At 40.9% G+C, this 27,272-nt stretch overlaps 1 protein-coding gene across 1 annotated transcript in view; it reads left to right on the forward strand.

Moving 5' to 3' along the window:
- Positions 1–27,272, forward strand: part of KCNB2 (potassium voltage-gated channel subfamily B member 2) — a gene marked incomplete at both ends in the record, with an annotated part of 363,190 nt that overhangs the window by 72,367 nt on the left and 263,551 nt on the right. The gene's annotated exons all lie outside the window — the stretch shown is intronic.

A 27,272-nucleotide genomic window follows, 5' to 3' on the forward strand; every position in this document is an offset into this window, starting at 1 on the left:
TTATGAAGAGTCTGGCATTGTTACTCTAGAAAAGGTGGTTGAAGTCCAGCTCATTATGGAAATATGGACTACTAAAAGGTATCGAATTAACTGAGGGCAAGCAAACTAGGTTTTTACTGAAATTAGAAAACTATCTGCAGACAAACATCCATTATGAACTGTGGAAGGGATGTAGTTTTCCTCTAGTTTGCTCTCATCCTTTCATTTTGATTCAATTAGGTTATAATCATGATAACATTTGTTGAATGCTTTATGTACTTTATCTCACCAGTCTTCACCGCAGCCAGGCAATGTTATGATAGGGAACATTTTGATCCCTGTTATACTGTGTGTCAGAAATCTGCAGCCCAGAGAGGTTCAGTAACTTGCCTGAGGTCACACAGCTACCAAGAGGCAGAGGCAAGGCTATAGCTTTCTTTGTCTCCAAAGACAGTGCCCTTTACAACTACGATGTTCTCCCTTCTATAAGTCAAGTCAAATCTCTTGATCGCTCAGAGCAATCTTTGTCATGACAGTTCAAATTAGAGAACATCGGATCTTCATTTTAGTTCAAAGTAGGGCAAGAAGTCAAAGGAGAAGAAAGAGGAAGGATCCGTAAAAGTCAAGTACTGACCCATTTCTGCCACTGACAAACGCTGACATGCCATAAGGCTGAATCACTGTCTTCCAGGCTTGAAATATCTGCTTCCCCAATCATTTCCCTTATAGGAGGGCCTTATGGGCATTATTGGGTTGGAAGGGGAAGTGGGGTTGGTGCTCTTGCCTGGAAGACATACTTGCTAAGCAAGCACGTGGTTTGTGTGAAGGTGTTATGCATGTTGCGGTGGTTGATGTGGTTGATAGTGATTCTGGAGCTAAAGCCTTCCTGCCACCGTCACTAGGTGGTGGAAATGCCAGGCCTTTGACTCCGTCTCTGCTATCAGTAACCAAAGGTAGGTGAGGATGCAATGGTCTCCTCTACAGTGTGGCCTGGGGTAACCCCGTGTTTAGTAGCATTACTAGATGAAACCAGGCTGCAAAGAATAGCCCTACTCTAAATAAACTCTGTATTTTATAGTGGTCTGTATCGGGAGAGTTAATCTGGTTTTGCTTGGCAAGTTGTACTGAGGGATTTCACAGCTTAGTTCGTTGCTTTTGTAAACAACGTTTTTCTTCCTCCTTCTGAAGATATCTGTTTTGTAGGGAAATTAGAGCTATCAATCCATCCAGAGGGATGCAGTCACATCACTCTTTTCTACCAGACGGTCCCTATTAGCTGGTCATGAGTGTGCGTGGGCTGGGAGACTGGAGGAAGCAGAGAAGGCTATAGAAGCAGGAGATGTGTGCAGTGTAGCTAGTGCTGCTCGTGTAGCAGAGGTGTGCCCCAGTGCTCACGGCTGAGTGCGAGTCATTCTCTCCTTCTTTCTCTGTCTCTCTCCCTCCCTTTCTCATAATTTCTCTCTCTCTTTTTTTTTTAATTGAAGTATAGTTGATGTAGTGTTGATGTAGTGTTAGTAGTGTTAGTCTCTGGTGTGCAAAAAAGTGATTCAGTTTGAGATACATATATATATATATATATATTCTTTTTCATTTCCTTTTCTATTATGGTCTTATAGGATATAGAATATAGCTCCCTGTGCTGTATCGATACAATAGGATCTTGTTTATCCATTGTCTTACTTTTCTTTTTAAGTAGCTAGACCTCGGAAGTCTTGGAAGACCTCTCCAAATCCCTCTTCTCTCATCTCCTTTACATATAAATTCCATTTAACAGTTGAATTGCACTGATAAGCATTTGACTAAAAGATTGTTAAGCCTACAGGTCACCAAAGACTTGCCATCAACCTCATGTGAGAACAGTGAGGAACCAAAGTAGATTAGGTGCTGCAGGGCCAGCTAGGGACCAGGATTTGAAGATAATTGGGGGGGGGCGTATTTTAAAAAGAAGAAACAGAAGAAGTGAACAAGCTATGGAATGAGGAGTAAATAGAGGTCAAAAACTTGAAGGGCCATGGGTAGGTGTTTCCTTGGTTCTCCTCTTACCAACCCTGAGACTTGGGCCTTTGTGTTCTCATCTGCAAAATGGGATAATAATGATGCCAATCTCATATAGTTGTGAGGATTGCGTGAGGAAATAATGGAAAGCAGTTAGCACAGATTAACCCTTACATTTGTTCGTTATTGTTAGAATTATCACTCTTTTCACCACAGAAGTAATTAGAGATTCTGTGAGGGATCATTTAAGATGCTACAGCTTTGAAATGGGTCAAAACCTATTCTTCTGTCATCTCCTCTTTTTTTTTCTTCTGTTTTTATCTTTCACATTACACTAAAACTAGAGTAAACACCCCAAAGTTTTCCCCTGTAGGTGTATGGAAACTTGCAAAATATTGGTAAACTGCTGTGAAATTACACCTTTTTGCTCTCTAATCCCTAGAATTAAATCCCACCAAGGGCACAGGCCACCAAGCTTCACAAGTGTTGCAAATTCTTTGGCCTCTCTCTAAAATAACCATGCCACAATCTCCTTCACAGCCCCAGGAAGTCCTCTTGTAGAAGCTGAGTTCTTCTTTTACTGACTATTTCTAATGATGCAGTTTGCTTGTATAAGGCAAACATGTATATTTTCAAGTCAGCCTTAAAATCGGAACTGCTGTCTAATTTCTGCCTATTAAGTAAAAACACCACACACACAGACACACACACACACACACAGGAGCCAGCAGTGCCCCCAAACTCCTGCAAAATCCAATTTCAATCACTTCTTAGTCTTTTATAGCTGGAAGGAACTCCGAAGCCCTCTGATGCCATTTTCTCAATCTTCTGGTTGAAGGAATTATATTGGAGAGGTTGGATGACCTGCCTGGACACATGGTTATTCTGAAAGACCCTGGAACTTTTCCTACTACATGGCATCATTTCCCACCCCCAAATGGAAAAAACTCCAAATCAAAACACCCCTCATGCCTTTAGAGGATAAATGCCGGAAGGAAGTGCTTCCAAGGCCTACTTTAGACGGTACTAAATTCATCACCCAACTTATGTAGATCATCGTGTCTTCTTTGAATTCTCATTATTGGCTCCAGGCATACCTGGTGCTCAAAGATGTTCACCTAGACAGCTCCTTCTTTCCTTCTTTTTTTTTTTTTTTTGCTGCACCTTGAGGCTTGCGGGATCTTAGTTCCCTGACCAGGGATTGAACCTGTGCCCCTTGCAGTGGAAGCTCAGAATTCTAACCACAAGACTACCAGTGAATTCCCTGCAGCTCCTTCTTTCTACCTCCCGTGACCCCACAGAGGGGAGATAGGAATTGGTCTTTAAAATTTTAGATAATTTCATAGTTAACAAATTCATCATGATGCCAAGGAAGCCAGAATTTTCTTTGAGGTTGATGAATGTGACCTTCCCCAGCTTGGTCTTTGTTGCAGAAGAAACTTGGGCCGCACAACTCCAGATTCTGAATCAGGATGACTGTTTATCAACTTGTCCTGTGGCCCATGGTGGAAGCCCAGAAATATAACAAGCAGGCCCCAGGTCTACTGATTAGACCTCCACCAGTTAGGTTACTGATGACCTGCCCCTTAACCTTCGGGCAGAAAACCATTCCCAGCTCTCATGCAGTCATTTATTTTAAAACTTCTTAACAGTTCACGTTTTCTTTCTTTGGTTTGAGGTTTCTCTCCCCCCCACTGTGAGAGTCGCCTTATGTTAGTATTTGACAAACAGATCCTCTTTCCCCTGGCCTCTCCCCTGCCTCTCCCCAAGATATTCTGCTCACTATCTCTTTCCGACACAAGGTTGTGCAGAGATGTCGAGGGAAGTGTGTGATTTCATCCAAGTCTGCCTCCTCAGGCTTCATGATCTCTGAGTAGAGCAATGTGTCTTAGAATCCTGGCTGTTTTCTAGAGTCACCGAGGGAGCATCAGAAACTGAACTTACCGTGGTAAGCATTCCACAATATATGTAAGTCAAGTCATTACACTGTATACCTTAAACTTTCACGGTGCTGTATGTCAATTATATCTCAATAAAACTGAAAGAAAAGGCAAATGCAGGTGCCGAGACCACACCGTGGACCACTTGAAGCATAATTTCAGGGGAGAGGTCCTGGCATGGGTCTACTTTTAAGCTCCCCAGGTTAATCTAGTGTGCAGCCAGGGTTCAGAACTACTCATTTAGGGTTTTCCTATAACAAAGAATTAAACTAAACATAGAAATAAGGAATGGAAGCCCTAACAGGTTAGACAGATGGCACAATGTCAGGTGAAAGAGAGCTGATGGCAGGGAAGGCAGGACTGGATGTGCATGAGTACGTCATGCATTTTTTTTTACACTGATTTTTCAAGAGCAGGTGATCAAATGTACCCTTGCATGTGTCTAGAGCTGTAGCTTCAGGCCCTGACCCATGATAAAGGAGCTCCCATTAGGCAAGACGTGGAGAAATAGAGTAGGGTGTGCTTTGTCCAGTGAATGGCAGTCATCAACTCTGATTCTAGGATTTCCTTGCTGGTGTGATACTGACTGTTTTTTGTATATCAGTTTCCTACAGCACAGCGACTTCTCCCACAATGGACACATGTCTGTCTCCAGTGCCAGACACCTAGCAGGAGCGAAAGATGTGCTTGTGGAACAAACGAGTCAGGGAAGAATGCGTAAATGAGCAGCAAAGTGGTACCACTGGGCCAGTCCTCCATTTTGCTGGGTTGTACTATGGCTGTCAATGATATGGTGTCAGGACGTATCATGGAAATGAAGAACCCAAGTCATGCCTTATCAGAGTGAAGTCCTTTAGAAAATCATACCCTGACCTTTCAGAAAGTGCTGCTTTCAGTGGGTATCTGTAGTGGCACTCAATGCAGTGGGCTAGGAATGCTAATGCTGAGGCCCATCAATTAAAAAAAAAAACTTCATGAAAAATTCCATTTTTAAGCTCTATAAAATCAGATGCTAGATGAAAAAATAGAAGAAAGCCCATAAAACAACTCGTAATAAAAATATATTAGGAACAAGGAATTTAATTACAGTGTATAAACTGTTGGTGTTACCTCATCACTGACTTAAATACTGACCAATGGACTTTATGATTTTGGTGAAAAACTTTCATCTTCCAAATCCAAGGTCTTTTAAATGATACTGCTGTAAGCGAATCAGTTAATTCAATTTTCTATTACAGATGGTGCAAGACCAGTCTTAAGAAAAGGTATAAAAGCAAAAGAAGTTGGTCTTAAGTGCCCTCCCCAGCCATAATCTTGCAAACTTACACAGTGGTTGTTTAGTCTATACATGTTGCTGTATTGGAAAAGGAGGTGTGTGTGACGGGTGGGGGGGCAGGGTTGGGGGCAGATTGGTAAAGGGACAGTGAAAATTACAAGAATTTAAAAAATGAAAGCAAAAGTGCAGGAGATCAAGCAACAGCTACCTTGTATCATTATGCCATTGATGAAACTGCCTGAATTCCCCTTTACAATCTAACAAAATGTTCTTATTTAATTAAAATTTTGATGCGTCAAGGTACCATCATATGGTTTAATTTGGGGATGATTATTTTGATGGTAATGGTTCTGCTGGTGACAATAGACTTAATTGCTCCCTACTGGAAGACGCATTCATTTTTTCACATCCCTTAAAGCCCCATTTCTAAAGCACCTTCCAATGTACTTACTTTCCTGTAACTACCCAGGTGGGTTAAATCAAGCCCATGTAATTAATTCTTCACTGTCTGCTCAAGAGATATGGATTATATCTTTCTGTGTCAGGAAAAGAAATGGACATTATAGATGTCCTGGGCTATACCTTCTTTCCTTGCTTAGCTACTCTCATTACTAATGCTTTCAGTCCTTTTAGCCTTTGTTTTTATATCATAAATTAGAAACCAATGAAATTGGGTGTTTGGGGTTCTCCTTGAGCCATCTGAACACCAAGACAGCTGATGGCTAGCATGCACTGGAACTTGGTGATCAGGCTGCCTGGACTTGAGTCTTGACACTGCTTCTCACTAGCAGTTGGACTCTGGGCAGGTTACTTAACTAAAACTCAGTTTCCTCATCTGTAAAATGAGCACAATCAGACCTCACGGGTTAGTCATGAAGGTTAATAAAACAATGTCTTGTAAAGCACTTAACACAAGTGCCTGAGACAGGTGAAGAGCTAGATTGGTATTAAGTACTAAATGTAATGCCAGCTATTTCATATGAAGCTATGACATGTACCTCCATAAGCCAGAAACACTTACTCAGTGAATTGTCCACTACTTATTCATCATATACTCTGAACACAGGACTACATTAAAGCCCAGGGTTTGAATGATCATTGAAGTTTAATTAAGTAGGATTTACCTAAGTAGGTAAAGAGGAAGAGTAATCTGTACTGTCCAGTATCATAGCCTCTAGATACAGCCTCTAGATACAGGGAGCTATGGAGTACTTGAAGTGTGGCTAGTCTGAATTGAGCTGTGCTATAAATGTAAAAGACATGCCTGATTTTAGAAACTTTATGCAAAAAAGGGAAGTGTAGTCTCATTCATTTATATTGATTATATCAATATATTGAACTGATAATATTTTGGATGTATTGTGTTAAATGAAATTTATTATAATTAACTTCACCTATTTCTTTATACCTTTAAAAATATGACAGTGAGAACCCTTTAAATTACATATATGGTTCACATTCTTTTCTAGTAGACAACACTTCTGGATGGTACAGCCCATCATTAAAAAGGAAACAGTGGAGTAGGCAGTGACTCAAAGAACTTTTAGTCTAGTAAAAGGAGACGGTATTGATACACATGAGAAAGGAGCCCATGATACCTTATATGGCCTGGTTCCTAATACCTGGGGGCTTTGAGGTCACCTGCATCTTTTATTCAGTGGGTGTGGGGAGAGGGACTTCAAACAATGGCCGTCACCACCTGGAAACCTACCTAAGCAGCAGAGGAATTTTCCTAACCAGTTCTGAGAACTTAACAGCACCCCTTTGTCTTCCGTAAAATCAGATATCAAAATAGCAAAATGGAGGTAAAAGAGCCTGCTGCTGTTGCTGCAATCTTCAGAGCCTCTCTGTGCAGAGAACATTTTTTTTTTTTTTTTTTTTTTGCCTGGGTTTGTGTAGTACTTTTGCCAATAGAGTTGAGACATATTTTGGAGTACTTTGTTGAAAAAATATAAGATGTGAAAGAAGCCTGAATATAGAGAACTTGAAACCAGAAGAAAAAAGGCACATTTTAAAGCTTTTAGCCTTGTCAAGAAATAGCTATTTTGACTTTCCCATAGATGGGAAAGGCTTCTGAGCCTGCCAAGAAAAGGAAACAAAATTTCAACGAACCTACCAGAACTTTATTTTCCTTTTCCTATATGCCAGATTTGAAGAGGCTTTTCTGTCTTCTAGTTCAAGAGCATGCTTTCATTGTGTTTCCAGTACCGTTCAGGTACCCTTTCCACGCAGAGCCAGTAAACAAAAAGTGTCTTGACCCTTCAGTTTGGGAAGTAAAGAAGGGAAGGATGGAAGTATGGATAGAAAGAAGGACAGAACCTTTATGGAGGGTCTTCTATGTGCATGGCATCATCATGTTTAATTGAGGAGGAGTGGGATGAGCTAGAACTCTCTGGAATGTAATTTAAGGTGTGCAACAAGCAGCTTCCTGGTCACCCCAGGACAAAAGTGACAGTATGGCACACCTTAGACCCTGCATCAATCCCTAATCTAGACTGAGACCATTTAGTCTTTATCCCGAGCCTTTTTCCTGCCCATCCTGCATGTCCGACTCACGTCTTCCACGGGGAGGAAGATCCCTCCGCAGTGTGGATGGTGGCCATTCACTCTGCTGAGATGTCTGCCTTTTGATGAGAATGCAGTGCACGTTTTGGAGGCTTACTCATCTTTTCCTTCCGAATTTGTATCACTTTTGATCACTGCTAGGTTTTTCCTTTCTAGAAAATACTCTTTAATGCCATGAATCCCTAATGGGAAAACATAAAGATCCTCGACACTTCCTATCCAGAACTGATTTTTGAAGACGAGTGGACTTCTGCATGAGCAAAGGAAACTACCTCTGATGGACAAATTTCTCTTTGCTCTGAGCAGAGGCCTATCGAGAAAACTTGTTAGGAGAACAACTGTACTCAAAGAAAATAATAACCCTGTAAAAACATGCAGAAAGGAAGTTTGAATAAACTTTTCTCCCATGTTTCCAGCAATTTGAAATTGGCTGAATTGGGACAACTCAAAGGAAATAACCTTCGTTTTTCAGTAGGTTATATTGGTTTGAACATCTGGGGAAAGAATGGCCCTTCATTCATTGAAATGTGTCTGTAGTGAATATAATGGTACCATTATGATCAGCCACCTAAATTTGTGTGTAAAATGCTGTGTTCTTTGAAAGTGGATTTTGTGCTGTACGTGAACCAATTGTTTTCGTACCCTGTAAACAATAATTCATACCAGAAATTTAATTACCCATGTGTACCGTAACTATGCCAACCACATAAAACCCTGGTTTTTTAAAACCCACACCCCCTTCTCTTCAGATGCATGCTCTCTGGAATTGAAGTGGTGTTTTTTGTTTATTTTGTCTTGCTGTGAATTATACTGCTTGATGCCATTAACTGGTTACCTACCAGATTTCTATCCTATACCGTTTAGTCATAGTTTGTCCAATCCTGTTGGTACAGGTTGAAATCTTTTCAACAAAAGGGAAAGAAACAAGGGATGAAAAATTTATTCATCTTGCAATGTAATATGGTGACACCACGTACCAGACCCCAAACATAATAATACCATTGCTCCTGAAGCATTAGGACAAGCTTTGCCAAATTGGAGCTGCCATATTAGAAACTGCATACACTTGTCTGTAGAACATAAACATAGCCTTTGACTAGAATCTTACTAGCAGTACTCTAGTAAGTAGATAGTCACCACGATCTATTAAATGTCATGTAAATGTGTCAGGCATTTGCTTGGGTCTCTGTGTTGGCTTACAAGCCAATCAAAATTTGTTGAATATTTTCCACATGCCAGGAACTCACTGAACTGTTCACTTACATGATCTCATGGGGTCCTTGCAGAAACCTGTGAGCTTATTTCTCTTGCTTTACAAATAAAGAAACTGATACCTAGAGGAGTTAAATGGCTTGACCAAAAGAAGTGAAAGTGAAGACTCAAATCCAGGCCAGCTGACCCCAAGTTCAGTAATAGACCTGTTGGCCTGCCCCATTAGGCAAGCTGAAGGTATTGAGACAGGAACGTCCCAGACTGCAGTAGAGAAAAGTGGACAGTGCCAGGATTTCCTATATACACACCTTATTAGAAATCAGAAGAATTCTATATGTGATCTCTGTGAAATATAATTGCATCACAGCCCCAAGTTGGGATCCATAGAGCCTAATCAGTACCACACCTGTACTGACTGCATCTAATGTGCAGTGATGCAAAATCCTAGAGCCCATCTCCTACCTGAGAGCCACGTCTCACGGAGGCAGGGATTCACCCCCAGCACTTGGCATTTCATGTGCTGGGTATGTATGCCAGATCTCTGCCCCGTGCCGCTTTATAGGCACTTTGTCATAGGGTTTATATCCCATGGTTGGAATATGTCCCATCTGAAGGAGTTTCAAGCTGCTCCTGGACTCTTCATATGAGCAGCGCTGCAAGATGGCAGTAGTGCATCTTATGCTCTCAAATGCATGGTTTTATATGTATATGTATATCACATCAATTCTATCTTAGCGAAGCCTAGTAACAAAGCTGCCATCTTCCTCTGCTGCTGAAGGCATCCCCAGGGAAAGTATTATATATAGTTCACTTTGATTCACTTGGCTCAGCTTTTAGTGATATCAGAGCTTCTGGGCTCCTATTTTCAGAGTAACTTATGGGTGTCATGTCCATCTGGAGCTTCAGATGGGACACGAGACTGCTCTACATTCTGTCAGCTAAACTGCCTGGTGATCTCTAAATGGAAACAGATTATGTTCTGATGCTTCCAGTTGCCAGCCTTAAGTACTCATGAATTGAACCACACCTCCTTGAAGATAAAACTCCAAATGGAAATATTAACAACTCTCCTGCCTTTATCAATTTTAGATACTGATCCATCAACAATGTCACCTTTTTTAGTAGATGACAGAGAGCATGGATGAGTGTTTCCAACTATCGTCATTGGTATTCAATACATGTCCTGTCTCACAGATTACGAATTGGTATGTTAGGCCACCAGCCACTGAAATGTCAATTATTGTTATCTTTTCCTCTTCTTTAGCTTTTTCATTAGTGTTGACAGCAGAATTTTTCACCTTCATTTTAAAACAGATGAAAGACCTACCAGGGTGAGTTAGGGAGTGTTCTTGAGGTGTGAATCAATTGTATTTTTACTATTTTTCTAGGTGTATATAAATGGAATATAACCTGATATAGATATGTCAGAAATATTTGTATATTCAAATAGCACAATATATTCAAATATATATGTTAAATATATTATATATACATTAATATTGCTGCTTGAATTACATATTGTCTTGCATTTGCATTTTTTGGTTGATATTTAGTGCTTAATGTTTTATAATCCATATATTATGGGAAGTCTAATTGAGAGATATATATTTTTTTTTCCCTAAAGTTCTTATTTCTTATGGGGGAATACCGTGACAGTCCCTCAGAACTGAATGCTTTCAAGAAAGTGAAGAATTGGTTCATAAATCTTCTTGCATCTCTTTGTTTGGATGATGAGTCAGAAAGCTAATATTTAGACAGAGGTTCTACTTCCAAAAAATTAGATCAAAAAAGTAATTTTTCAGCTCTCCAATTGGCACTCTGTCTTTTTTGTCTATTACTCATTCTCCAGTGAACTCCATCTATTCAGGTGATTCAGAATCAGGCAAGATTCCCACCCTTTGGCACTTCCAGTGAAAGTCCAAATAGGAAGTTCAAGTGAGTTCTAAATTATAATTAGTCACCCTTTATTTTTAACACTCGAGAGTAGTTTTATTTTATTTATTTATTTATTTAAATATTTTTTGTCTGCATTGGTTCTTCGTTGCTGCACGCAGACTTTCTCTAGTTGCGGCGAGCAGGGTCCACTCTTCATTGTGGCGCGCAGGTTTCTCATTGTGGTGGCTTCTCTTGTTGCGGAGCACAGGCTCTAGGCATGCGGGCTTCAGTAGTTGTGGCACACGGGCTCAGTAGTTGTGGCTTGCGGGCTCTAGAGCGCAGGCTCAGTAGTTGTGGCGCACGGGCTTAGTTGCTCTGTAGCATGTGGGATCCTCCCGGACCAGGGCTCGAACCTGTGTCCCCTGCATTGGCAGGCGGATTCCCAACCACTGTGCCACCAGGGAAGTCCCTTGAGAGTAGTTTTAATAAAGGCTGTCATTAACAAACTTAACTTAAACTTCTGCCTTAAAAAAAAAAAAGTAATTCTGTATCAGCCTTAAAAGGAAGAAATTCTGACACGTGCTACAACATAGATGGACCTCGAGGATGTTATGCTGAGTGAGAAATAAGCCACACAACAAAAAGACAAATATCGTGTGATTGCATTCCGCTCAGATGAGGTACCTTGAGTAGGCAAATTCATAAAGACAGAAAGTAGAAGGTGGTTACTGTCGGGGGGGGAAGAAATTTCCCTCTACCCTTCTAAGTTCTTCTGGCTGGTCTAAGAATTAAACTGACATGAGACAGGTTAACAGGAGGAAATCAAACAAAAGTTTAATGACATGTACACGTGGAAGAGACCCAGGAAAACTGAGTCACTCCCCAGAATGGCTGAAACTCTTACCTTGAATACCAACAAAAGAGGATGTTGAGGGTAGTGGTTTGGGACTTCAAAGTGGGGGAAGGCAATTCACATGAAGATGGAAAAGCAAATGTTTGGTAAATAAATGTTTGCTGGGCCTGCAGAGCAGTGGGAAACAGAGTGGATTTCTAGGTAGGTGTTACCTGGAGTGTCCCTCACCACACCTAGCCCATATTCTTGCAGATATCTCTGGTGGTAGCTCTATTCTGGGAATAGTCTGCCTAAAACTTCCCGAGTCTTCTGTTTCTTGAAAATAATCAGCCTAAATTAATACTCCTGACAAAGAGACACATTTTGAGGTGGGAAATTTTGCTCCCTTGTATTACCAAGGGCTGGCGGGAGAGGGAAATGGGAGTTAGTGTTGAATGGGGGTGGAGTTTCAGACCGGTACAATGACAACGTTCCAGAGATGGATAGTGGTGATGGTTGTACAACAATGTGAATGTACTTAATGCCACTGAATTATACACTTAAAAATGGTTAAGGTGGTAAATTTTATGTTACGTCCATTTCACCACAATTTTTTTTTTTAAGTCATTCTGACGTGGTTTCCCTGTAACTTGACAGTGTGATTCTCCAAGTCCTGAGGGAATTTCAGACAGAGGGAGAAAAGTTAAGGAGGGGACCAAGCACCCATTTAATAATCTATGGTTTGGGGGATATACCTTTCCTAACTTTTTAAAATTAGTCCAAGAGTTGGGAAAACGGCATCATCTTCTGTTTACCACAGCTCTCAGCAATTCCTGATAGAGATTTTGCGATTCTGAGAAAGATCGCAGAGCCACAAAAATAAGAATACATTTTTATAATTGAAATCTTCTAAGAAAAGTTATAATGATTCTATTTTCTTGGCTGACGTTCCAAAATAAAAGGAGGTTGAGTAACCTCAAGATCACTCAGTAAATACAAGGAAGAGCTAAAAGTGGATCCCAGGATTCCCCTACTAGCCCTGCATCTGAATAAACACGCTCGCCTTGTCCTTCTCCGCAGCAGGGGGGTTGGCAGGATACGTGAGGGGCTGGCAGCATGAAGAGAACCTTCCATGTCTTAAAATAAAAACCTATGGTGACAAAGCAAACTCTGTTACGAACGCTGACTCTGCCTTCTGACGAGGAACATGAGGAAACAGCTTTCCCTCTTCTAGCCATGTTGCCATTTCTGGATGAATTCCTCCTATTTAGATTCTTAATTGTTTGGGTCCTTTGTAACTCTGCTTTTCCTCTTTTTAAAAAATTGCATTCCTCCTCAAGTTTGTGAGAACTTTTTCAGTGCCGAGGAGATTAAGAGAATTTAAAAAATCCATTCAGTATCAACAAACACACTAGTCTTCAGTTTGCTTTAAAAAGCACGCACATTTTTTACAGTTCCTTTGGCTACTTACCCAACGATATCTTCAATGACATTTCAATGACATTATATATTTCAGTGAAAAAGCAAGGGCTTGGTGCTGTCAAACAAAGCTGGACAAGGGTTACAATGGTGAAAGCAGATCTTATTTACTAACTGCTGGCCGTAGGGGAAAAAGCCGAGCTCCATTTCGAATTGCGAAATGCATTGAGGTAACTGGGCATTTTAAAGGGAGAATGAGGGAACAAGCTGGGGCTCCAGGAAAAGTCAGAGTTAGGATTCTGTTCTCCCACGGAGACCAAGGTCCCAGCCCTCCTAATGATTACATTTTTAAAAAAATTTATTTATTTTTGGCTGTGTTGGGTCTTTGTTGCTGCGCGTGGGCTTTCTCTGGTTGCGGCGAGTGGGGGCTACTCTTTGTTGTGGTGCGTGGGCTTCTCATTGCAGTGGCTTCCCTTGTTGTGGAGCACGGGCTCTAGGCGCGCGGGCTTCAGTAGTTGCAGCACGTGGGCTCAGTAGTTGTGACTCGTGGGCTCTAGTGATTACATTTTAAAGGAATCCAGGTCCTGGAGAGAAAGATGCTCTTGAGTTGTAGAAGGTACATCTGCGTCTCAAAGGAACCGAGGAAGGGTTCACAACTGTAAGTCCTTTTTAAGAAATGCTCTGAGAAAGGGAGGTCAGGGGCTTATCTTCAGGTTGTTGCTAGAAGAAACAGTAAATCCTTTTGATAGCCGTGAGCTTTTCCAGGCAGGAAGTTACAAGGGATCTGGGTCATCCAGGGACACCATCTTGAGCCACACTAGAAGAAGCCACACTCCAGTTTGGCCAAGTGTCTTAGTGCAGGAGTTTGAATGGAGTGTTCCTGCCCAAGGGTTTTGTAGTTCACAGCACTCATGATGCTGTGTCTCTGCAGAAAAGAGGTCATGTCTCCATAGAAAAGAATATAGTATCTGATTCGGAGGAAGCAACAAAAAGCCTGAGTTTAAGCTCCACTTTAGTTCTTCAGTGTCACATAAGATACAAGAACCATGAGTAAGGTTGACCTGTCCTTTGGTAAACACTTCGCTGATGGTTGCTTGTGTTTGGGAGAAGGTATCAGTGGTTTACTTTAGGATAAAAGGAATAAGGTTCAGCTTTTAAACTGCACAGTAGTATTTTTGCATCAGATGCATTAGAAATTTCAGTAGATTCCTGCTGCATGGTGCACGTTTTATAAATATTTTTTCAGATAATAGAAAGTCAGAGTTTGAGTAAAATATTAACAAATTAATATTAATGAGTGGGTGTTCGTTAATATATTCAGTTTCCATCTACTTTTAGTTCACAAGCCAGAGTTCTCCTGGTTAAGTAGGACATAAGGTTTTTTAGTCTATTTAGAGAAATGTGAATGGAATAATGCACATCAGAAAAGGAGAGAGAAATTGCTAATTCAGAAATGACACCTGTCTAAGTAGCTTTTATAAGCAAATAGAGGACTGTATTACTCACCAGACCATGTAGTAATACCTAAGAACCGATAGAAAATGTCTTTATAATAGGCATTCACTTCATAAGAAATATGTTTGCTACTAAATTAACTTGACATTGTCTCTCCTATGGAATTTTACATTATGCAAAGTGTTTTAAATTTATTTTTTTCTTTCTCTGTATACTTTTCTTGTCTTTACAGAAATGTGCATAATACAAAACTATGTCTGCTGTGTTTTTCTCTTAAAGACATTTTTCTTGTCTACTTTTAAAAGAAGGGATTTTCATTATATCTGGTAGCCTAAGAATATATTTTTCCTATTATTCCTCTGTATTTTACAGAATGGAACAAACTGTGCTTATTTTGACATCTTCTCACTCACAGTTTCCAGAACTATATACTGTGCTGGATTTATGGGTATGGATTTCTGTTTTTAAGTTATTTATCACTGAGAGTCTGTTGCTTGTCTTGTTCTAAACTTCTCTGAGGGAGACACTGGAACACCACCTCTGTTCACTTAAAGGATTTGATATCATTCACTTTGCAACAGGGAGACTGGAAGATGAGTCATGGGCCCTTTAAAAGACGTATTTCTCACTAATCATCAATGAGAATAGACGCCTCACTGATGGAGATGTGAGGTCAGATGGGTCACGTACTACTATGAAAATCTTCCCGAGCCTCTGCCGGGGACTAAATCCCATTAGAATCTTAGCAAACCTCTAAGCACAGTGATCTTTTCTTCCTTGTGGGGATTCTGAACAATTCCAAATATGACATCAAATAAAGTGGTTAATAGAGCCACCTGGAATGCCTCCAATGGGGCAGATCATTCCATTGCAACTGAAGGAATGACATCTGCATCTCACTCAACAGGTGGTTCCTCCCATAGTGGTGAGTCTGTTCTTTTTTGTTTTGTTTTGTCTTTTGCGGTACGTGGGCCTCTCACTGTTGTGGCCTCTCCCGTTGCGGAGCACAGGCTCCGGACGCGCAGGCTCAGGGGCCATGGCTCAGGGGCCCAGCCGCTCCGCAGCATGTGGGATCCTCCCGGACCAGGGCACGAACCCGTGTCCCCTGCATCGGCAGGCGGACTCTCAACCACTGTGCCACCAGGGAAGCCCTGAGTCTGTTCTTGATCAGTTGACAGTGAGAAGGCAGTGAACCTAGAAGCAGGGACCAGGTGAGCGGTCCAGGGTGCTAACCCCTTTCATGTTGCTGTGGATCATAAATTAGTAAGGACTAACTAAAAGGAAAAACAATACCTAGAAATCCTTAAACCAAGGTAGTCACTGATCTTCGGTGGCCTCCGCCTGCAGCAGCTTGAAGCAGGATTTTGCTTCCTGGCCGGAGACTGAGGTCAGGCAGCAGCAGTGAGGGCGCTAACCCTAACCACCAGACCGCCAGGGACCAGTGGCCAGTGACAAGGCGGTGGCCTGTCAGCTATGAAGAAATGAATTTCCACATAGAGACGGAAAGTAGTGAAGCAAGTTGAAGTATTTATTAGGAGGAAAAAGAGTACAGTACGTGTGGATAGACACACGGCCGGGCTCAGAGGGAGAGTCGCGCGCTCATGGCAGTTTGAATCACTTTCATGGGACATTTCTTCCAGGTTTCCTTTGACCAATCTTTGCCTGGTTCTGAGTCTGTATTTGGTATATCTCAGGGTCCTCCCCTGTGTGCATGCGCATCTCTTAGCCAAGATGGCTTCTAGTGAAGAGGCCTATGGGTAGTTGGCATCACTTACTATGAGGTGGTGCCCCCTCCCTTTTGACCTCCAAGGAGCCTTTCTGTGCATGTGTAGTCCGGGAAGTCTCATTGACTTCTAGAATGAGGAATATGTGGTCTTTTATCTCTTATCTGGGCAGGGTCCAGCCTCCTCCATCATCCTGCTTTTATGGAGTTTCTGCCGTTACGGAGTTTCTGTCCGCAGGGGAGGAACTGTTCATCCTGGGGCCCATCTGTCTCCTGCCTCAGTCACATACATATTTAATTCCTTAAATAAAATGTATTTTTCGTGGGGGAGGAGGAATAGATAGGTGATATCCTGTAGCTATTTTATAACCTCTGCCTATAAATCACTTTTGTATATATATATAGCCTGCTTTTATTTTCACAAGTCCATTCAACCAGTGATTCCAGGTTTCTTGGTTACCTTAGACACTTTTCTAAAATCCAAACCTGGGATTTCAATCTGCTGGATGCCTCAGTATTATTCTCTAGCTCCCACTTAGTGGCCGCCTTTTTCTCATAGCTCTCTTCCTGCCCACTTGCTCTTACTTAGAACAAAAAGAGACAGGAAATGACACTGGAAGAGCTCCAGCTTTGAGTTAGGCACTTTCACTACATTTTCTCATTTAATTTTTACAACAGACTCCATTTTACTGATGAGGAAACTGAGCTTCAGCGAGGTTATGTAACTTGCTCAAACTCATGTTGACAATCTTTGTTGAGCCTGGGATCACCACCAGCCAGGTCCCTCTGATGCCGCCTGGCATCCTGCATCCCAAGATCTTGTCACCAATTTAGTCAACTCACTGAGTGAGTGTATCTGTGACAGTCTGCTTAAAAAGAGCGGTTTCAGGATTTATAGGGTATTTTTTGCTGCTTATTTTTAAAGGGAAAGCCAACATGTATCATACTTCCTAAAGAATTTACCTGTCAATGTCTCTAATCTCTTTGGAAAACATAAAAATAAAGATACAGACGTAAAGATCCACCACCTCCCCACCGGTAAAAATGACTCAATCTCCCCAGAGACACTTCTGTGTTTACTCTATGGCAACCAAGACCTATTTAATAGACTGATACATTTGGGAACTTCAAGAGAGCATTGGTGTCAAAACTGACATTAATTTTCCAAACCCTAGAATTACTGTGTCACAAACCTGTGGGAAGCATTAGAAAAATGCCTTTTCCTGGGCTCTGCAGCATTCATTGAGAAAACTTCGGCTAAGAGAGTCTAGGGAATGAGGAAAAGACAAAGTATGAGCCTCATGCTTTTCTTTCAGTAGAAACAGGTTCAGATTTTACCCATGAGACAGCTAGCTATGCATCATGTTTCATTTTCTACAAGCCTTATAAAAATAACTTTAATATATTAAAAAGTTTCTCTTTCTATTAATATCCAATTTGACCTACAGTTGATTAAAGTCATTATTTCCATAAGTAAATAATTTCTCAGGGAGGCTGTTTGGGCAAAGGAATAGTAAAGAATTTTCTCTTGGGAATTCCTTCAAAAGTTACATTTCAATGAAGATGGTGTTGGATAACAAAGGCAGTGTGAAGTGGAATTATGGATTTGAAGTACTTACCATCCAACACTAAAACAACTCATTAAACCCCTACTGTTAAAGATTACTTGACATTAACATCCACAGAGACTTTGTAACCCCCAAAGTCAATGAAAGCAGCCCTGAGCCACACAAACCAGTGATAAAAGGCTCAGCAGTGACTTGGCTCTAGGCCCAGATGTGGTTCATCCACTATAAATTTTACTAGATGATCATAGTCAATTCCAAGCACCTTTTGAAAAATGCTTTTATTTTTAATTTAGGCGCTAGATCCACATCCAGTCCACCCAATCAACCTTACGCTATTAGAGGGAAATGTAATAATGATTTATTACATTATTTTAAGATATAATAATGCTAGAAAAGAGTTGATCAGAAATGAACCCCTAATTTAGTATAGACAACTTTCTGCTCAAGCTCTCTACTTGGGTGTGTAACAGACATCCCAAAGGCAACAGGAAAGAAGTAACCCTTGAGTCCAGGGCTACCCCCACACAAACACACCAGATGGGCATTACCCCTTTGGCCCCATCTCGGTTAATGATATCACCCAGTGATTCAAATCAAAAAAGTAACGTGTCATCCTTGATTCTTCTCTGTCTCACTCCCAACGGCAACGAGTCCATCAGTTCTACCTCCATAACCGACTTTGACCTCTTCTCGGTACCTTCTCACCACTAGCCCAAAGACCTAGCATCATTAGCCCTTGTGCAAATTTTTAAAAGGCATCCCTTTCTCAAGACACAACCATCTGTTGGAATATTGCTGCTCTGTACCTTTTTTTCTCCAAACAAGAAACATCTTCCCCTGTCTGCCGGAAAGCTACGATAGCAAATATAGGTCCATGATGTTTGCACTGTGAATGGCACCCATGGGGTTGGGCTGTACAAAACCTGCAGAATCTTGTGTGGCAGCCCTGAGTCAGGCAGCTGTCATCTGATGTCTAGGCTACTGCAAGAGCTGTCTAACCATCCTACCTCCTCTCTGGCCCTCCTACTACAGTCATTTTTTCACAGAGCATCTAGAATGATCTTTTTAAAATCAGACATCAAATCATGTCCCTCCCCTGCTCAGAACCTTCCAGTAGCTTCCATTTACACTCAAAATAAAATTCCAACTCCCTTCCATGGACTACAAATCTTTTCTTCAATCTTTCCTCCAACTTTTCAGCCTGAAAATATTATCAGTAGGTACTGGCAGGGCTTATTAACTGGTGTCTGTTCTGATTGGTGGGTGCCTTTGTCAGGTCAGCCATTAAATATGTTGAATATCTGCCCTGATCACCTCTTATGTCTCTGCCCTCTTGGCTCTAGCCACACTGGTTTTGCTGTTCCTGGAACATACCAGGAGTATTTCCATCTGCATTAGTTTCCTAGGGCTGCCTTAACAAATAACCACAAAATGGGTGGCTTAAAATAACAGAAATTTGTTCTCTCACAGTTGTGGAGGCAAGAAATCTGAAATCAAGATGTCAGCAGAGTTGTGCCTTCTGGAGGTGATGAGGGAGAATTCATTCCATGCCTCTCTCCCAGCTTCTGGTGAATGTTGGCAATCCTGGCATCCCTTGGCTTACAGCTGCATAACTCCAGTCTCTGCGTCTGTCTTCTCTTGGCCTTTTCCACTCTTCTCTCTGTGTCTGTTTCCCCTTTTCTTCTCTTCAAGGACTTGTCATCGGATTTAGGACCCACCCTAACCCAGGATAATCTCAAGATCCCTTGCTTACTTTCATCTGCAAAGCCCCTTATTCCAAGGAAGGTCATATTCCAAGGTTCCTGGTGGACATACCATTTGGAGAGCCACTATTCAAACCTCTATACTACACAACAGCTTTTATATATGCACTTTTTTCCTTGAATCTTTTTTCACCTTGTAGACATGGCATTGCTCCTTCACTTTATCTGTTTCTTCCCAAGTAATAATTTTTCAGAGACTTTCTCTGACTGCCCTATCTAAAATAGTAACTCCCCCCACCCCACCGACCATTACCCTTTTTTTTTTTTTTTTTTTTTTTTTTTTTTTTTGTGGTACGCGGGCCTCTCACTGCTGTGGCCTCTCCCGTTGCGGAGCACAGGTTCCGGAGGCGCAGGCTCAGCGGCCATGGCTCACGGGCCCAGCCGCTCCGCGGCATGTGGGATCTTCCCGGACCAGAGCACGAACCTGTGTCCCCTGCATCGGCAGGCGGACTCTCAACCACTGCGCCACCAGGGAAGTCCGACCATTACTCTTGATTGTCTTGTTCTGCTTTTCTTGTTCTTTGTGGCCCTTTAATACCATCTGCCATTTCATGGTGTATTTTTGTTTGTTTATTTGTTGATTGATTATTGTCCCCATTAGAATATAAGCTTCATGAGGTCACGGACTTTGTCTTCTTCATCTCAATATTACTTAGGAGCCAGCAAGCTATGTCCCACCAACCACATCTGCCCTACCACCTATTTTTGTAAATCAAGTTTTATTTGAGCACAGTCAAACCCATGTGTTTATATATCATCTGTGACCACTTTCGTGCTATAACAGCAAAGGTGAATAGTCCTGACAGAGACTGTATGGCCCACAAAACCTAAAATCTGCACCATCTCTCCCTTTAAAGAAAACTACATGTGCCTGGCAGATGTGTCCAGCTTATAGTATATATTTGTTGATTTATATTGTAAAGAGTTATTTCCAAGCAGAGAAGTTTAATTTGGTCTTCGGGTTGACACTCTGAAGAAGAAAATATCTGGGTTCTTTTTTTTCTGTTTCAAACTTAGAATAATTCATAAATGCTAATTTGGGTGGTTAAAAGAGGAAGGGGGGATTCTGTTAAGATAAGATTACAGAATGCACTTCTTAGATCACAAATTACTTTGAAGGGTGTGCCATCTTGTTTAATTTTCAAAAGTACCCAATTAGGTTAGCATTATGCTCTCTGTTTCATAAGCAGGTAAAATGAGGCCACCCAGCCAGTAAGAGGCAAAGGCAGCACTCCAGCTGGGCTCTAACTTTAGGTTCAGATTGCTTCCCTTTGCTTCTGTTCCACTGCAAATGTCATCATCCTAAAAAGACAGCAGATTCATTTGCTTCCAGCAGTCTCTATGGACATGTATCCATCATGAAGCATATCTTAGGCTGCCCAAATCCTAAGTATTATCTTACATTTTAGTGTAAAGTTTAAAGATGAAAGATTATCAACTACCTCATAAATAATGCTATATATTTTTTGTATTCCCACAACATCTGGAAGAGTGCAAGATACAAACTAAGGTAAATAATCGATACTTTAGTAAATGTAATTGGATTCAGTACCCAATACAAAATAAAAAGAAGTGCTGTTTCATGGCCGAATTGACTTAAAATATTTTCTTGAAATCTCAAATGGTCCTCCACAGGATGGAGGATAAGGTCATAGGTCTATGGGTACACTAAATGGTTAATAATTAGACTCTTTGTGTCATTAACTGCTTTATCAGGTTCTTCAACCATTTGCTTTAATAAATATTAAATGAAGAGGCAGTGAATATCAGAATGGATATGACAAAGAACAGTTAGTGAATAACAATACTAACCTGAAAAATTCTCCTAGAACATGGAGCAGAGAGATAAGGCAGGCAAAACTATGCCAGAAAAGATAAAAGATATGGAGGACAGGATGAGAAATTCAATGTCTATATAATAGGAGTTTCAGAGGAGAAAAACAAAGGAGGCAGAGAACAAACTGTTATCAAGCAAAGTCTTGAGTATTGAATTAGAAAAGATTCAGGGAATGTGACAGGATTAGTGAATGAAGAAGAGGCAGAGGTATGTCCTAGGAAATTTCTAATTTCTAGAGTAAGTCGAGTACCTGTAAACCAATAATAGGTTGCCCAAAAAGGAAAGTAACTCAAACAACCAACATAGTTTGACCCTGATAACATTTAGGCATTATGCTGGTTGGTAGGCTACCTGCAAGATTATTTAAGGGGTTAGAAAGTATTCATAATCATGATTAAGACTTTGAATAGAAGGGTAGAAACGTCACTAGTCATATCACTTTAAAAGACAGGCTGTATATATCTACCTCGGATTCAGTCCTTTCTTGTTTTTTATTTATACATAGTTGCCAAGCACTCAGTGCTAGACGCTGGTGACACACGGCCGAATAAGGTACGCTCCCCGCACTCGGAGTACACAGTCAGGTGGGATGGGAGACAAACAATTTCAGTAGGTGTGGCCTATGAGAGATCAAGGAGCGCTTCTCAGCGGAAGAGACTTTTGAGCCAGAAGTCAGGGAGGAAGGGGCATTAGAAGCAGAAGTGCCTGCGTGTGCCAGAGGACAGAGGCAAACAAGTTTTAATTTTAATTTAATTCCCATAGTCTTGGTCTTTTTTTCACTTCTTCACCCCTTTGCTTTCAGTTGTGCAACACTGAAACACCAGGCCAACTATTTTGTAGGAAAATTAATATCTTCATACATTGTTTCAATGATCTTCTCCAAACGAGGAAGTGCGCAAATTAAGGTAAAAGGTCAAAAAGGATAAAGAAAGAAAAGGGACAAGTGTCTTAATGACAAAGCTCCTTGCACCTTTGAGCGTCAGCTACTGCCGGAGAGTTTTAATATGAAATATTTTGCCTGTGTTATTCATTCAATAAGCCCCAAGGCAGAAACCCTGCTTACTTTATGGCTTATGCAATGCTGAATTGGCTGTCAGTATTTAAATCATAAATAATAATAATGGCAAACAAAAACTTGGAAATGCAAAAGTGAAGGCTTTCATTATAATGTTAACTCATCCAAATTGTGCTCATATATTGTCTTTCAATTTTGGATAAACTTTCCGGGGTTGTTTAATTATATGAAAAATGTGCAATACAGTCAAGTTGCCATTCTAATGAGAACCTTAGAGTTTCACAATTTGGGCCTTTTCTGAGCATTATAGCTTAAAGCCTTCACATTGCATTAGCAGGAAGTTTCATATTAAGGAATAAAAGGAGACAGTCCTTGGTATTTGTAAATAATTGTCCCCTGTGCAAGCAGGAGCACATGTACTGTGAAAGCTGTTTTCCGGTAGAGGTCATAGATTTCCTTGATTACCTGTGTACTTTATCACTGCAACCAACTTAGGACCAACAGCTCACTTTGACATTCTGAGAATGCCCAAGGGGAGTCACATTGCCTGAGACAGAAAAGCTGATGATCCATTTCTGTAAGCACACATGTGGAATAGAACCCCCATCCTGTGTGTGATCAACTGGCATCAGGCTCTATTTTATTATGGTAGAAAACTGTTCAGTATGTAATCAAATTCACTTAAGTAAAAGTAAAGTGATTTTAATTCAATTTAATAGATACTTATTGACCACCTCTGATATTCCTATGTTGAAAACATATACTAGGTGCAGTATAAAATACATAGATTGAAACATATTCCCTACCCACAGACAATTAAATTATAATCTATAGGGATAGTGATCAACTAGACAAAGATTTAGCACGATAGTGTACAATTAAAGAAGTACAAAGTACTTTGAGGGTTTATAGGGAGAAATTACAGGGAAAGATCAAAAATAAATTCCCAGAAAGGAAACCACTAAAGATAGGATTTTAAAGATGAACAGGACTTTCTAAACCAAAATTTATTTAGTTAAATACAGTAATTTGAGTAAATTCAGCCCCAGTTATACAGAAATAAATTGAGTTTCAAATGTCTCCATTTGCAAGATTGTTCATGTAAAGCTCTTACTATAGTTCATGTTATGGAGGACTTGTTAATCAGCAACAATTCGCACTTTTATCCTTAAATTATTTAGAAGAAAAAGGAAAAGAAACATTTACTCATGAAATTCACTTTGAAACTACATTTATAAAATATTCTAAGAATTCTCTTTCATTGAGCAATTGTAAAATTACTAAACTACAGTAGTGAAACTAAATGAGAGGAAGTTCAAAATTACTTTAGAAGAAAAAAAAGTTTCTGTGTCAATAGAAGAGACTTATTAAGTGGTTTTAATGAAAATATTAGACTATCTAAAAATCAAATAAGGTAAAAACCATTTATTAATAAGATTCACATTTATATAATGTATATCTATAAGACATTCTCCTAAGAATGATAATCATGTCAAGTTTCCATTTGAACTATTGTATAATCATTACATAATAGCGATAAAACCAAAAGAGAAAAAATTCAAAATTATATTAAGAGAAATTTAAAAATCTTGCTGTGTCTCTGGATGATTTTAATGGACTTGTTATCGACAATAAAAATGCTGTAATTATACTACTTACAGATGAAATTACATAGACGTAACTTACAAGAGTCACACTTTGATAATCTACAATGATAAAACATTATTCTAAGAATTACAATCCCATCAAGCTTCCATTTGAGCCATAATCATTTAATACAATGATTGCAATACAAATTTGCAAGAACATCAAAATTATTTTAGTCTCGGGGGGGAAAAGCATCTTTCTGAGGTTCTGGACCTTCAGAAGGAGGCTTATTAAGGTGGGATCCACTTGGAAGGTGGCTCACTTCTGTTTTCAGGTTGTGTGAAGGGAAGACCAAATCCAGAGCTTGGTGCAGGGACATTTCTTGATGCCAGTAGAGGATGTTTTCAGGCCAGGGAAGTGCCTCGGTGGAGAGAGAATTCCTAGACAATTCCTGGGGAGATTTGTCCTCACTTTTAAGAATAGAGGAAGAAGAGGGGATTCTTTTTTGAGAAACTATGTCCTGGGAACCCTGGGGAACACTGACCACTGATGGGACCACAAAATGGAGAACCAGCACTCCAGCCTGTGGCTCCCGTTCAGGTGGGAAGGTTGACTCAAAAGAAGGTACCAAGCGCCAGCACAAGGAGCCCCAGGAGGAGTTCTGGCCTCATTGAGGACTTACTGCATCAGGATGGAGGTGGCCTCATGGAGGGCTTCTCCCCCTAGAGGTCCAGCCCCATTGGGACATCTGGTCCACCCAGGGTGCTGGACCTGAATTCCTGTGCCATCATCATTAGATACCCGTTCTTTCTTGGTGATCTGGTCATCCAGAGGATTCCTTGATGATCTTTGCAAGCTTCTGCCAAATGCCCCATTTCCAATATCAAGGACATAAGTATACTTTTCAAAATGTTTAACTTCTTCTGCAATAAATTTTGTCTAATGTACACCTCTTCTTAAGTTATTGAGATTTCTCTCAACCAGCGGGGCTCTCAGACTATTACCATGAACTTTTCTTTCATGAGAAATAAACTGGCTTTGATAAGAGATAGTGATTCATTAGAACTTTTCTAAAAGAATTTTGGCTTGTATTTTATAGATGTCCAGCTCTTCACATGCATGGATGGTCTTGTATCAATTTTGGAAAGATTCATCTCTATTTTTATGACTTAAATTATTATTTTTGAGTTAAATTATATTATTATATAATAATAATTATAAATTATTATTTATGAGTTAAATTATTATTTTTATGAGTTAAATTAGTTCTAAATTGGATATTTGATGAAAATTCATTCCATTTTTAAAAAACGCAGATCAGAAAGGATCTAATGTTTCTGCTAGACTTTTTGCATTTTCCTCTCTGTGTTTTTTCTAACTGCAGGAAAGCTTTCTCTGTATGGAGATTTCTAACATAATCTTTAAGTTCGTTGGTTATTTTATTTCCTTCAGTTAATTGGGTGTACATCTGGTTTCTTTTTTCTTCTCTCTATATGTATTTGACTCAGACATATCAATTGGTTTCCTCAAAACTGCTTTGGATCCCTGTTCTGTGAGGTCTCCATTTTCTGATGCTTTCGTTATATCCAATTACAAGTTCCCACTATTCGTGCTGCTTCATGAAGGGCACCCAGTCTCTCCTCTTTAGCAGGAGGTCATCCAGAGGCTGAATTTGACTTTTCTGGTCATTTTAACTTGTCCTGTGGGCACTTTACAGTTTTCTCCTATTTTGTTCTATTTAACAAATTTGTTCATGCTTCCTTTCAATCCCTCAATCTCTTATGAAAGCAACTTATACTTCCTTGAGGAGTAGCATTTTCATCCAAAGCATCTTTTAGTGCTGTATGAAGTTCTTCATTTTTCTGATGTGTTCTGAAGGCTGTTTTAGTGACAGCTACTTGAAATTGGATGTGTGTTGATGCACCTGCTAAAGACTGAATCTTTCTCATCATGTCAGGCATCAGTTCAGCTTCTCTAAATTCCTCTTCTCGAAGACCTTTTCTAAAAGTCTCTATTGTAAACCCAAGTAAAGAGCTGGACTTTTCCCGCTCTTCCTTTTCTTTTTCAGTGATGCTAAGCCTCTCAAGAATTTGATGTCCTTCTTTCTGTAGGGCAGAGACTCCAGTAACCAGTTCTTTGTTTTGCGTAGAGTAGACTTTCAATGATTAAAAACCCTACCCTGACTATTAATACCACCACTTCCATGGCAATCCGTGGGGCTCTGGGCCTGGTCTAAGGGCCCTGGCAGCACTGCTACTGCCCAGCCCAGCATCTCTGGGCCAGCTCAGAGCATCATGACCCACTGTGTGTCCTCCAAGGCCCCTGAGGCCACTGCTGACTTGGCTCAGCTTCAAGGGCCCTCATGGCCACAGCAGACTACACAGAACACTGGGGAGCATTCCTCCAAGACCGAAACCAGTGCAGGGCAACCAGCACAGACCTCAGTGGAGGAGGGAGAGAAGACAGAGAGCTCCTAACATCCTTGCTCCACAAAATACATAGAGAGTGATCATTTTGTATAACATAGGAGGATGTGAACCGAGGCTGCTGAAGGACGGGGATGATGGCCCAGGGCTCCAGGTCCCCCAGGCCCTACCTGATTGCCCAAGAACTAAGGGGATCAATGTCACCCTAGAACCCATTCCGTGTCACCGGTTGGACAGCTTTGCTGTGGAGGATTTGCAGGCCCCTCAGCCCGGCCAGTGCCCCTTGTGCTCCTGAATAAACATTTTATTCTGCACCCCTGGAGACCTCATCCTGTCCCCAGGAGTCACAGAGAGCTGTGCTTATGGCCCCTCCTTGGTCTGTGTCTGTCCTGCTTTGCACAGCGCAGGGAGGGCTGCAGGAGGGCACCTGGAGGGTTTCTGCTTTCTTCCCTAATTTCATCTTTAAAAACTAAGGAAGAGGGCTTCCTTGGTGGCGCAGTGGTTGAGAGTCCGCCTGCCGATGCAGGGGACACGGGTTCGTGCCCCGGTCCGGGAAGGTCCCACATGCCGCGGAGCGGCTGGGCCTGTGAGCCATGGCCACCGAGCCTGCGCGTCCAGAGCCTGTGCTCCGCAACGGGAGAGGCCCCAACAGTGAGAGGCCCACCTACTGCAAAAAAAAAAAAAAAAAAAAAAACCTAAGGAAGAAGTAAGTGGGATTTTCATAGTCCACACAGTTTAAGAATACGAGCCCAACTGTGAGCAAGGAAATTACGATTTTCAGACTCTTTCTGCCTAAGGTGAAATG

This window comes from Hyperoodon ampullatus (assembly GCF_949752795.1).
Source record: "Hyperoodon ampullatus genome assembly, chromosome: 17".
NCBI classification, from domain to species: domain Eukaryota; kingdom Metazoa; phylum Chordata; class Mammalia; order Artiodactyla; family Ziphiidae; genus Hyperoodon; species Hyperoodon ampullatus.